This window comes from Neomonachus schauinslandi, chromosome 7 (assembly GCF_002201575.2).
Source record: "Neomonachus schauinslandi chromosome 7, ASM220157v2, whole genome shotgun sequence".
NCBI classification, from domain to species: domain Eukaryota; kingdom Metazoa; phylum Chordata; class Mammalia; order Carnivora; family Phocidae; genus Neomonachus; species Neomonachus schauinslandi.
In genome coordinates this window covers 19,704,460-19,717,928 of record NC_058409.1, presented here as the reverse complement: position 1 = coordinate 19,717,928, position 13,469 = coordinate 19,704,460, and positions in this window count along the sequence as shown.

Below are 13,469 nucleotides of genomic sequence, written 5' to 3'. Positions count from 1 at the left end.
ATCCACTACCACTATGTTTATAGCTATTTCATTTTAAACAGCTACATACCCTTCCATTAAAGGGACTACATTTGTCAACACTTTCTTCAACTTGCACCAATTCCTGCACATAGTTGATTCCAGTCTTTTGCTAATACCAGCAAATCTATACAGATTCTACTTAGTTATGTATCATTTCACATACATACAAGCATTTCTGTCGAATGAATTCCCGTAAGTAGAATCACTTGATAAAATGATAAATACTTCCAAATTGCTCTGCACTGAGAATTTATTAGTTTATCCTCTCACTAGCTAGGTATGAGGCCTGCTTCTCTAACTCTTCTCCAACTACACTTTGTTATCAAGTATTTGAGTCTTTGCTGATTTCCAAGTGGAAAATGTATCTCTTTGCATTTATCTTGTGAAGAGTGAGACTAAGTATTGTATGCGATTGAAAGTCATTTGTATTTCTTTTGAAGCGATCTTTATCTTACATATTATTGATTTTTTTTTTTTTTTTTTTAAAAGATTTTATTTATTTATTTGACAGAGAGAGACACAGCGAGAGAGGGAACACAAGCAGGGGGAATGGGAGAGGGAGAAGCAGGCTCCCCGCAGAGCAGGGAGCCCGATGCGGGGCTCGATCCCAGGACCCTGGGATCATGACCTGAGCTGAAGGCAGACGCTTAACCAACTGAGCCACCCAGGCGCCCCATATTATTGATTTTTAAAAATAGATTATAGGAGGTGTTTATGCCATAAAAGAATTAGACCTATTTATGAAAAACATATTACAAATATTTTGTCTTCTGTGTAATTTGGATTTTGACTTTGTGGGGTTTTATGTGTGTGTTGCCATACAGAAATTTCTGCTCTTTCTAGAGTCAAAGTTATTAGCTTTTTACAGCCAATTCATCTATATTAAAATAAAATATGACATTTTCACTAGAATCCTGTGTTATAAATAGATTGTGTTAGAGAAAACTGACATCTTTATGATGCTTTGTCTTCCTATCTAATGGTCTTTTTATATGCCCCAATAGTGTTTGATTTTTTACAAAATACAGAACTTTAGTATTTAACTTTTTCTTAGGTATTTTACCTTTTAACTTGCTGTTGCCAATAGTCTTTTCTTCTACTGCATTTCCTAATTGAGTGTTACTTATACATAGGAAGGCTATTCATTCTATCACATCAATTTTGTAACCATTCACCCTATAGAACTAGCTTGTTTCCAATAGCCAATGAATTGATTTGCTTTTATTTACTCATCCTTTACCATATTTACACTTTTTTAAAGTATTTTTTAAAGATTTTATTTATTTGTCAGAGAGAGAGACAGACAGAGAGAGAGAGCACAAGCAGAGGGAGTGGCAGGCAGAGGGGGAAGCAGACTCCCCACTGAGCAAGGAGCCTGATGTGCGACTTGATCCAAGGACCCTGGGATCATGACCTGAGCCGAAGGCATATGCTTAACCAACTGAGCCACCCAGGCATCCCCATATTTACACTTATTATTTCTCTCATCTGACTTTCTTAAACTAACCAAGATTTTTTTTTGTTTGTGTCCTACAATATGGTCTGTTAATTCCAATATTTTACGGGTGCGTGAAAATAACGTGAAGGTATGATAACTTAATTCTATGCAAAGCCAGTATACCTATTACTTTCATTATTTATATATTCCATGGACAAACATTTCTCCTTCCCTTGCTAGGTCATGAACTGAGATGCAGGAATGAAAATCTTCAATACCTAATAGGTCTCTATTTCCTCTTGTGTTTCCTGTAATTTTTGCTTTAACTATGCTGCTACAAGGTTATTGGATTCATAGGTGTCCATAATGGTGAGATCACCAAAATGGATTGTACCCTTTACCGTTTTCTTCACATTTGCCTGACAGGCCTTTGCTCATTCTTTAATTTTCAATTTTTAGGAGTTATTTTATTTTAGGTCTATCTCTTGAAATTTGGAAATATTATTGAATTTTGCTTTATGATTCAAATGTTGATTTTTTCTTTCAATGAGGAGTTAATCAACTTCCTTTTACTTATATGACATATATGTTTAGTTTTTATCTGACATATTATCTTTTCTGTTATATTTTTATAATATTTTCTTATATTATCTATAATGTATTGTATGTGTGTGTATTATCTGATAATTTAGAAAGTTCATGTTTTTGTTTTGATGACTACCCTTATAATTACTACTTTATGCAATATATTTGACTCCCTATAAAGCAGCTATGAAAGATGAAACCAGAATATGCCCACGGCCTTTCCTTACTGCTACCCACCCATTTTAGCTAGTTATATATTTTCGGTAGTATCTCCCCATATGTATGTATGTTTGTTTGTTTGTTTGTTTGTTTGTTTATTTGAGAGAGAGACAGAGACAGAGAGCATGAGTAGGGTTGGGGCGGGGCAGAGGGAGAGGGAGAAGCAAACTCCCCACTGAGCAGGGAGCCCCACTTCGGGCTCGATCCCAGGACCCTGAGATCATGACCTGAGCTGAAGGCAGACACCCAACCGACTGAGCCACCCAGGTGCCCCATCTACCCTTATGTTTTTAAATCAAACACCTGTGCCATTTGATTTATTGGTTTAAAACAGTTCCCAAGAGCCTTCTTCATCTTCCAGGCTGTAGCGCCAACCTTAAACCCTTACCTCATCTGAAAAGCAAAACCGGAGACTAGGACAAGCCAAAAACCCAGTCCCCGCAGCAGAAAATCTGACAGGGCAAATGCAAAAGTCAAATCAGCGGCAATTGGCCATTCTGAGATCTTAGAGTTTCAGAAATCTGGAGAAAGAGGAGCAGGGAGGTAGGAAGGGAAGCAACGCTTTTCAGTTATGTTTGGAGAAGTAAAATAAAATGGACTTTGCTTTTAAGGCTATTCATGCAAATGAAGTGCTCTGTACCATTTTTCAAGTGGGAGCCTGTGAAGGAGGTCAGGGAAGGAAAGTTCACGTTTTGAGCATGGAGGTTGGCTGCTACTAGCTGTAGAAGTGAGGGTGCTTCTTGCCATAAAGCTCAATCCTCTAACTGAAGATTAAGAGGTAAAATGGGCTTCGCTTCTTGGTAGTGCCAAAGGTCAATCTCATTAGATCATCTCCTGCAACTTCAACTCTACTTTGGATTCTGCACTGCTCCTGGCAAGGACTTGCCCCATCCGGTCCTCTGACACTTAGTATCAAGTATTCACATCCACAAAGAAAAGGAAAGCTAGAGAAGTTAGTATATGTGGAGTGCTTGATGTGTACCTGGCTCTCTCAGGAGCTTTTCAGTTGTTAGCTCATTTAAACCCCCTCCTGTTATTATGTTTCTATTCAATGAGTCTCTAAAAGGTAAGAGCCAAAGCCCACACGCATTATAAGTGGTAGGATTCAAATCTTTGCCAGATTTCAAAACTCTCTCTCTTTTCCTTGTTAATTACAACTCTGTATTTTAAAGCAGTTTTAGGTTTATAGAAAAATTGAGTAGAAAGTAGAGAGAGAGAGTTCCCATATACCACCCCCTAACCAAAGTTTCTCCATATTAATATTTTGCATTAATGTAGTATGTTTGTTACAAGTGGTGAGCTGATATTGATGATACAGTGTCACTGTCCCCAGTGCTCCACCTATTCATCTGTCCTTCCCTCACCCTGATCCCCTGGCAACCCTCATCCTTTTAATGACTCCATAATTTTACCTTCTCCAGGATGTCATATAGTTAGAATCATAGAGTACTTAGCCTCTTCAGACTGGTTTCTTTTACTTAGTATTGTGCATTTCAGTTCTTCCTTGTCCTTCCATGGCTCGATGACTCATTTCTTTTTATCACTGAATAATATCCTGTTGTATGGGCGTTCCACAGTTTGCTTACATATTCACCTATTGAAGAATACCTTAGCTGTTTCCAAGTTTTGACAACTATGAATAATGATGCTATAAACATTCACTTTTGTGTGGACAAAAGTTTTCAGCTCATTTGGGCAAATACTGTGATTGCTGAATTGTAAGGTAAGAGCATGTTTAGCTTTGCAGGAAACCACCCAACTGTCTTCCAAAGTGACTGCCATTTTGCAGTCCCACCAGCAATGAATCAGAGCTGCTGTGTTCTTCCACATCTTTGTTAGCATTTGGTGGTGTTGGTGTTGTGGACTTTAGCCATTCTAAGAGGTGTGTTGTGGTGTCTAATGGATGTTTTAATTTGCAACTCCCTAATAACATGTGATGTTGAGCATCTTTTCAGATGCTTATTTTCTATCCATATATCTTCTTTGGTGGTGTGCCGGTTCAGATCTTTTGGCAATTTTAAATATCAGGTTGCTTGTTCTCTCATTCTTGAATTTAGGGTTTAGATTTTTAAGAGGTGAATTTGGTCTTTCAGGAATTGTTCTATATCACCTAGGTTATCAAGGTTGTGGGTATAGAGTTGTCCCTAATACTTCTTTATTATCCTTTTAATATCCCTGAAACTGTGGTGATAACCTTTATTTCATTCTGACATTAGTAATTTGTGTCATCTTTTAATCTTAGTTGGCCTTGTTAGAAGTTTACCATTTTATTGATTTTGTCAAGGAAACAGCTTTTGATTTCATTAATGTTCTCTATTAATTTTTTTAAAAATTTTATTATGTTATGTTAGTCACCATACAGTACATCATTAGTTTTTGATGTGGTGATCCACTATCCATTGTTTCTCTATTAATTTCTTGATCTCAATTTTATTGATTTCAGTTCTAATCTCTATTTTCATTTTCATCTAGTTCAACATATTTTAAATGTCTCTTAAGATTTCCTTGACCCTTGTGTTACTTAGAAGTGTGCTGCTTAATCTCAAGCAGAGTGGGATTTTACAGCTTTCTTTCTGTTATTGCTTTATTGATTTCTAGTTGAATTTCACTATGGGCTGAGTGGATACATTTTATGATTTCTCTTCTTTTGAATTTGTTAAAGTGACTTTTGAGGCCCAGAATGTGGTCAGTCTTGGTAAATGTTCCATGTGAGCTCAAGAAGAATGTATATTCTGCTGAAGTATTCTATAAATGTCAGTTAAATTAATTTGATTGATGGTGCCGTTCAGTTCAACTAGGTCCTTGCTGATTTCCTGCCTACTGGATGTGCCAGTTACTGATAGAAGAATATTGAAGTCATTAATTGTAATAGTGGATTCATTTATTTCTCCTTGCAGTTTTATCAGTTTTTGCCTTATGTATTTTGATGCTGTTGTTAGTTGCACACAGTAAAAACTTGATGAAGTGAACTTTTCATCACTATGACCTCTTTATCCCTGATAATTTTTCTTGCTCTCAAGTCTGCTTTCTCTGAAATTAACAGAGTTACTCCCACATCAAGTTATTCATAAAGGAAGCACAGCTGATCACAGAAACATTCACTATAAAATATTATTTTTTCACCATCCTCTCAGCTTTCATGGCTTTTTTTAAAAAAAGACTCTCTCTCTCTACTAGACTATAAGCTCCTTAAGAACAGGGCCTTTGCTTTATTATTGTAACTCAAGGGTCCAGGTACTCAATAAATAGTTGATGATTTGAACTGAATGAGATCATGACATTTTAGCAACAATTACACATTTTTAAGAACATTAAAAGCACAATTTAACTCACTTATTAATGAAATATGTGCAAATTCAAAAAGCAACTGAAAGAATTGAGAAACATGAAAGTGTTATTTAACAATAAATATTCATCAGCATATACACATGGAGAAGACATCTCTTCCTGTTGTAGTAAGCTGTTACTTCTCAAGCACATAATGACAGTTTGGACTAAACAGTATTGAGAGCCTCATCCAGCGCTTTCTAAATTCTGTAATTGTAATAATTTAATCTCTTAGCTTGAAAATATCTTTGTGTCATTTTTGTAAATACCCACTAGGGGGCGAGATAACGTGCCTCGTGAGTAACATGGGTGAAAAGAATGGGCTATTACCACAGCATCAACAGGGTGCACATGAATCCTTTGCACCATGGACACTCCACTTAAAGTGAAGCAGCCATCTGAATACTTAAAAATTTAAATAAATCTTACGTGAAATCGATACTTAATTTGTCTGTTTCTGGGAATATTCTCTTTGGGCCAGAAGAGGGAGCTCAAAGCTTTTTTTTTTTTTCTTTCTGACCTTTTTTTAGCACTTGACTGCCTAGACTTTTCATCTTTAAGACCCTCAATTTTCCTAGACTTTTTAAAAGATCAATTGAAGTGCAGGTAATGTGCCCTTATATACCTACTTGGTTAAAAAAAATAAATTGCCATTAAGGAATTACTTATTATAATAATATGAAAATAATATGAAAGTATCACAGTATTTAGAGAATAATTTACTTGCACCATTTTAACCATGCAAAGGGTAAGAAATCACTTTAGGGTGCCCGGGCTGGCTCAGTCAGTGGAGCATGAGACTCTTGATCTCGGGGTTATGAGTTCGAACTCCACTTTGGGTGTAGAGATTACTCAAAAATAAAATCTTAAAAAAATGAAAAAGAAATAACTAGAGATCCTCAAATATTAAAATGAAAAAATAAGAATGAATCATTTTTCAAAAAAAGCACAAGGAGTATATATATGATCTAATAGAATAAAATCTATAAGCAACATCCTACTGGCCACTTGGTAAACGTTAAAATTTTTATATTAATTTTTTTTTTAATTAATTTTTTTCCTAGTATATACAGATTTGCCTTTTTCTTTAAATTCCATTTTAATGCCCAAATTTGGATACACAGGGATTTTCATTGCAATTCTAATTATTTTCTAATTTCATTATTTGTCTTCGACAATGACTTGTTGAGAATTGTGTCATATTTTCCTATATATGTGGAAATCTTTTTATTTACTGATCTCTAATTTTATTGCACTGAGATACAAGAATGTGGTCCATATCATGTCACTTCTTTGATGTTGAATGTTGAAACTTGCATTGTGGGTTTTTCTTTTTTTTAAGATTTTATTTACTTATTTGTCAGAGAGAGAGAGCACAAGCAGGGGGAGCAGCAGAGGGAGAGGGAGAAGCGGGCTTCCCGCTGAGCAAGGAGCCCGATGGGGGGCTCGATCCCAGGACTCTGGGATCATGACCAGAGCTGAAGGCAGACGCTTAATGACTGAGCCACCCAGGCGCTTAACCAACTGAGCCACCCGGGCGCTCCCTGCATTGTGGTTTTATCTAAGGGTTTATACTGTGGGTGCAGGGTGGTGTGTGTATGTGACACAAGATGTGACTTCTTTTGTTGTCTTAGTGTTGCAGCAGAAGGCACAGAGCTTGTCCACGTACATCTTTGCTAGGCATTGTGAGAGAAGGGGAAACCGGTTTTACTACCTGTAAGGTCATCACTCACTTCGAGGGGGTGTGTGACCAGCCTAGAGGACTGGTTATGTGATGATAAAGGTTCAGAAAGGAAATGTTTCTTTCGAGAGAGTAGGAGAGCCTCGGTGTTTCTCCTCTCTGTCCAGATGTGGTACTAATGCACTCTCATTTTAATCAAGGAGCACATCTCAGAGAACCAATCAGAGAGCTAGACAACTACTCCCTAGAATTTGGGGACACAGTAATTGACACCTGACTCATGAATTCAAAAGGTATGAGCCTGGCTAAAGCATCCATCTGAAGATGGAATGTACTTTCACAGTCTATCAAAGCAAAAGCAGATGCATAATGTCTATGCATGAAATCTTTCAAGATTGTATAGATGCTTGAGAGGGAGACACCCCCAAGAGCATGACCTGAGGGCATGAGGTGACTACAACAGAAGGGTGAACTGTTAGAAGCTAACGGCCAAGCTGGGGGTTTACAAGCATGTTTAAGGTTGTCTCTTAAAAAAAAATAAAGACGAACCATGAGAGACGACGGACTCTGAAAAACAAACTGAGGGTTCTAGAGGGGAGGGGGGTGGGGGGATGGGTTAGCCTGGTGGTGGGTATTAAAGAGGGCATGTACTGCATGGAGCACTGGGTGTTATGCGCAAACAATGAATCATGGAACACTACATCTAAAACTAATGATGTAATGTATGGTGATTAACATAACAATAAAAAATTAAAAATTAAAAAAAAAGTAATAGTCTCCGAGAAGTGCCTCTTAAGAGAAAGAGCCAGAATATGGGTGTGGCATACAGGGCAAAGTTTCATACCAGACTGTAATTCTGTGAGCCTTCCAAGATTGTTCCTCTTTCCTTAATCCCATTTTTATGCTCCTTCTCTCCCCCATTGGCCACAAACACATCTAGGGAGTGAGGAAGGGTGTGTACTGGGGAAGAAGCAAGAAGCCAACGACCATAACCTACTTCTCCAAGGCAGGCTTTTGACCCCATGACTGCTGAGCTGAGGAAGAGAATCATCTATAATTGGGCAAGACTGTGCATTTGGTCATATTGGACTAGATATTTATTAAGGGACTGGAAGCTCTGAACTTGTCAAGATTACATTTAGGAGCGAGCCCTTAGAGGTGGAAAGATGAGCTGGTTTCTCCTTGCACTTTACAACAAGCTTGATAGTTCAATAAATCATATATAAAGACAAAAATATATCTGTATCTTTATCCATTTCTATACCTATATTTATATCTATAGGCACATGCTCATTTATGTTCATCCAAGGTTGTTAATTATGCTTTTAAAACATGGTCTACTTTGCCAAACTCTGACATTTTTCACTTTTCCTTAAAATTCTTTCAATTTTTCTTTGTATATTTGGGGCTATATATTTAGGCTCACAAGGATTCAAAATTATGGTTTCCAGCTATATTATTTTATCTGTATGTAAAAATTAGTGTCCCTAATAAATCTTTTGCCTTACAGTCTATTTGATTTGATATTAATCTCATGATAGCAAATTTCCTTTGGTATTTGTTTGGCATATCTTTTTCCCATATTTGAAATGTCTACTTTCCTGCATCATTATGCTTTAAATATGCCTTTTAAATAGCAGAGGGCTGGGTTTTATTATTTCATATATGACTGTTTGACTTTTATCTGACACGTTTAATCCATTTTAGTTTTAATTTATATTTTAGATTTACTTCTGTGGTCTTACTTTGTGCTTTTATTTTTATGATTTTTTAAAGCTCTTTCTCTTTTTTTAATTAGATTAATAAAGATTTCCATAATTCCCCTTTTCCATTTCACAGACTGCTCCCCACACTGACTTTGTTTGTATACTTTGTAGGAACACTTGATTGAAAAAGTTAATTTTCTTAAAATAATACAAGAAATTTAAAACCCAAAGCTCTTATGTTTAAGGCTTATTATGTAAAGGAGTAGGCTGAGCCTTCCTATTTTTAAATCCCACTCTCCAGAAGCATCTCCTTTGAACACCTTTAAGTCTTTCTTCTAATAATGGTTGTATTTCTAAACAACATTTACATTTTTAAATTTTAGACACTATCTATTGAATTACCATTATGGCTATTTTCCTAGGATTTTCTCTTTACACTTATCCTGGTATTTGTATATTGGTTTTCCTGCCCCTAGGCCCCATGAAGTCTTAGTTCTTAGTTCACCCATCTGTTTTGAGACAATGTATCTTTCTGTAGATTACTTAGAAAGGAAGTGCCCAGGAAGCAATTTCTATCTGAAACTGCATGTCTGAAATAAATATATTTATCCTGCACTCATATTTGATTCTTTGGCTAGTATTCAGGTATGGAATTCTAAATTGAAAATCATTTTCCCTTGGAAGCTCAAAAGCATTGCATCTTACTTTCCAATATTTCTATTGGGAGGTATAATGTCATTCTCTCTCTGATTGTGTGATTTGTCCTGGAAACCTTCAAGTTTGTCTCTTAATATATTGGTCTGATATTTCATAGTGACCAGCATTCCTAGGAAACTATTTTCCCCACTCATTCTACTGTGTACTCACTGGGGCATTTCCAGTCTGGAGTCCCATGACATTTCATCCTCCAAGTTCTCTGTATTATACCTTTGATATTTTCCTTTTCTAGATTTTTCTGTTCTCTCCTTCTAAACCCCCTGTTATTTGGATATTAGAGCTCTCGAACTGGCTCCTTAACTTTCTTATCTGTTCTCCCCTATTGCCAATATGTGCTTTTCTTTCTACTCTCCGGAATATGTTTTCAACTTTTTTGATAATTCTGTTTTTCCTTTCCAAAGTTTTTTATTATTATTATTCTCTTTTTTTCAATGAAAATTCTTGTTATTATTTTGAGGTTGTAGTAACTTTGGTGTTTCACAGAATATTAATCATAGTTACACTGAAAGATCTGCGTAATCTTCCACGTTCCTTTTTTTCTCTTCATTCAATTATTTTTATTTCTCCTTTTTTTTATGATGGGGGTTTCCCTTTAACGTGTAGCAATCATGAGCTGTCTATTCATATTTAAGAACAAGGCCCTTAAAAGCCAACTAGAATTTCTATCACTCTGTTGTCCTCCCCAAATGATACAGAATGCCCAGTTTTTGTTCTTTTGGGTTGGTTAGTTCGATTAGAGAAGAGTCTTTTTATCTCCCATCTGAGAGTGTCAGCCTGGGCGGCTGAGGACTGAGCTTGCGGACCTTTACGGAACTACCTATGGTCATGTTTAGCACCGCTCCTCTGCTCGTAGACATGCCCAGGACCTGCAACTCTACAACTTTTCTCGTCCAGATTCTTCAGAGACTAAACTCCAGTTCCAGCTGCAGTGAGGGAAGAGGAGTCAGTCTGTTTGCAGCACAGAGGCGTTTGGAGGTTCAGACTCTCTTTGTGCTGTTCTTCCATCTATCCTCCTCTTTTACCCATCCTCCAAACCCAACTTCAGCAACACCTGTTGCCCCCACTGCTTCTGCCTCTCCTGCTGCTGTGGCAGGAGTCGGATGCTTTCTTATGGGCTTCACCTGTTAGGGGCCCCCGAATTTCCAGTTTCCCTGCTCTAATACATTCTTCTAGGTCCTACACTTTATGTTGCCAATCGGTTCCTTAAACACAAGGCTCTGTGCTATGATCCCCTCTGTTCCCTTTTTTCTTGTGGTTCTTTCTTTCTCACTCATTGGTTGCCATTTTAGTGGGTGTTGGGGAATAAGTGGTGCTAAACACATATGTACAAACTGGCATGTTTATTAAGCAATCCTACCTTCACTTGTGTATGCCTACTTGATTTAGGAAGGATAAATTTATTCAAATAGCTCTGTCCTCTTCCTGAATAATAATAGGTCCATAGAATGATTTAACCTCTTTGTCCATCTGCCAAGTTATTATGGCCTAGGATTTTGATTGATTTTAAAAATCCCGCTAACTGGGGAGCCTGGGTGGCTCGGTTGGTTAAGCCTCTGTCTTTGGCTCAGGTCATGATCCCAGGGTCCTGGGATCAAGCCCCACATCAGGCTCCCTGCTCAGTGGGGAGCCTGCTTCTCCTTCTCTCTGCAGCTCCCTCTGCTTGTTCTCTCTCTCTCTCTCTCCCCCTGGCAAATAAATAAATAAAATCTTAAAATAAAATAAACATCCCACTAATTATATCATGTGTTGTGGCTGTTTTTAAGTTTAATTCCACATTTTAAAATATCCACATTTTATCACTATTGATTCTAGGGCCCATTCCTTCATTTTGGGTTCACTGGTTTTTATTCCTGAACTACATTCGCGAGGGTCTATGAGTAAAATGTCTTGTTTATAATGTCTTATCTTTGCCCTCAGTTTTAGATGGTAGTTCATAGCATGGTCTTGCCTTCCAGATGATTATTCTCAGATTTATATTTCAGATCCTGTTCTGCATTTGCTTGGGACCCATAAGAAGCAGCCATCAAGACAGGATTAGAATACAAGGCATCTACTGAGTGCAATGACAGTGAAGAAAAAAGGGAGGTGCTGAAGGAGAGGGGAGTTGACAGACTGGGATACAGGTCTAACCCCTGGGAAAGAGGGAGGGAAAGAGGGAGTGTTGGTTAAGCAGTGTCTTAAATAGCCTGAGAAAGTTTCCGCTAGACCAGTAGGAAGCCTTGGCATCAATTGGAGTCTTGAGAATCACAGGACAAGGTCTGCCTCACTTTCCCTAGTACACTCAGGCCCTGGTTGGAACCAGGCTGTTGGAAGCCTCGCCTTGACATAAACAAAAGTAATGGCAGATTCAGGGTAAAAGAACTAGGCCAACCAACCCTTATTCCCCCTTCAGCAGATCTGAGTGGCACAAAATCATGGCTGCCTGATTTCTTGCTCAGCTGTGTATAATCTGCTGCTCAACCCTGACAATTTCAAGGACACTCTGCTTCATTTCTAGAAATTTCTTTTTATTCTTTCTGAAATGTTTTGTCTTGATGTCTTTGTTTTCCTTATGGATTCCATTCCTTTGTTTATCCCTCTATTTAATAAAAGCATCATTACTTTGTTCTTTCAGGTTGCTTTATTACCTCAACTTCTTGGAGGTATTACTCTTCCGTTTACTTTAGGCTTGCTGGTTTTCACTCAGGGTGTATCATTTCCTGATGTTTTCTAATACTTATTGTGAGCTCATCTTTAGTAGGAACTATTTTATCTTTGATAATCCTAAGTGGCCTGGGTTGTAGAAATGACATCCCTGAAGAGTATTAATTTTTTACAATATCTGATACCATAGGGGTATCACTGGCCTCACAATGATTTTATACCAAATTTTCATCTTGAAGATTGTTTTACCAAGGGAGTTATTTCCTGGAGATTTTTTTCCTGCACATTGCTCAGGACATTCTTCACCATCCTTTGTCCTGAGGATGTGATTTTTCTAGCTTCCTTTCATGGTGTGAGCAACCTTTCCTATCTTCATGCAGAATTCCAGCTCTTATCTTCATGGCACATGAAAGCTTTGACTTCTCTTTCTGTGTGGACATTAGGTCTTGAGCTTCAAAGTGTCTAAAACCTAATTGTGGGTCTGATATCACACCTCCTGACCACAGCAGTATCAGTCTCTACTGCCACCTTTGTTCTGACACCAGGAGGATTGCCCCTTCTAGTTTTTTTTTTTTTTCTTTTGCAACATCAGTCATGTATTTAATTATTTTAAACTTTTTCCCCCCCAGAATCTTTAGGTGTTTGTGGCAGGAGAGGTCCCACATTAGCTGTGTCTACCATATTTTGGAAACTAGAGAAATCCTTCTTTGATTATCCTTCTACCTGGAACAGTCTTCTGCATCTTTGTTTTTGTTTTTTTTTTAAGTCTATGTTCTATTCTTCCTTGGGTCTTGCTTCCCACACCCTACTCCTTCATCCAAAAATAATTACTCTCTTCTCTGAACAATAATACTACATTATTTAACATCTGTCTTATGGCATAGCAGGTCCCCATTCAATAATAGCTATTGGATTACCTAGAATTTTGAGGAAAATGACATGTATCCACAGCCAACCACATAACAGTATTATTTATAAACACAGTGTATGGGGGAAAAAATGCTACTTTGGGTGCTACACACCTAAGTGCCTTAACTTCATTTTACTTATTTATAATATGAAGTACCACACCCACTCTACTTACTTTGCAGAGTTGTAAAAACTGTTTACATAGAAGGGCTTTATTAATTTC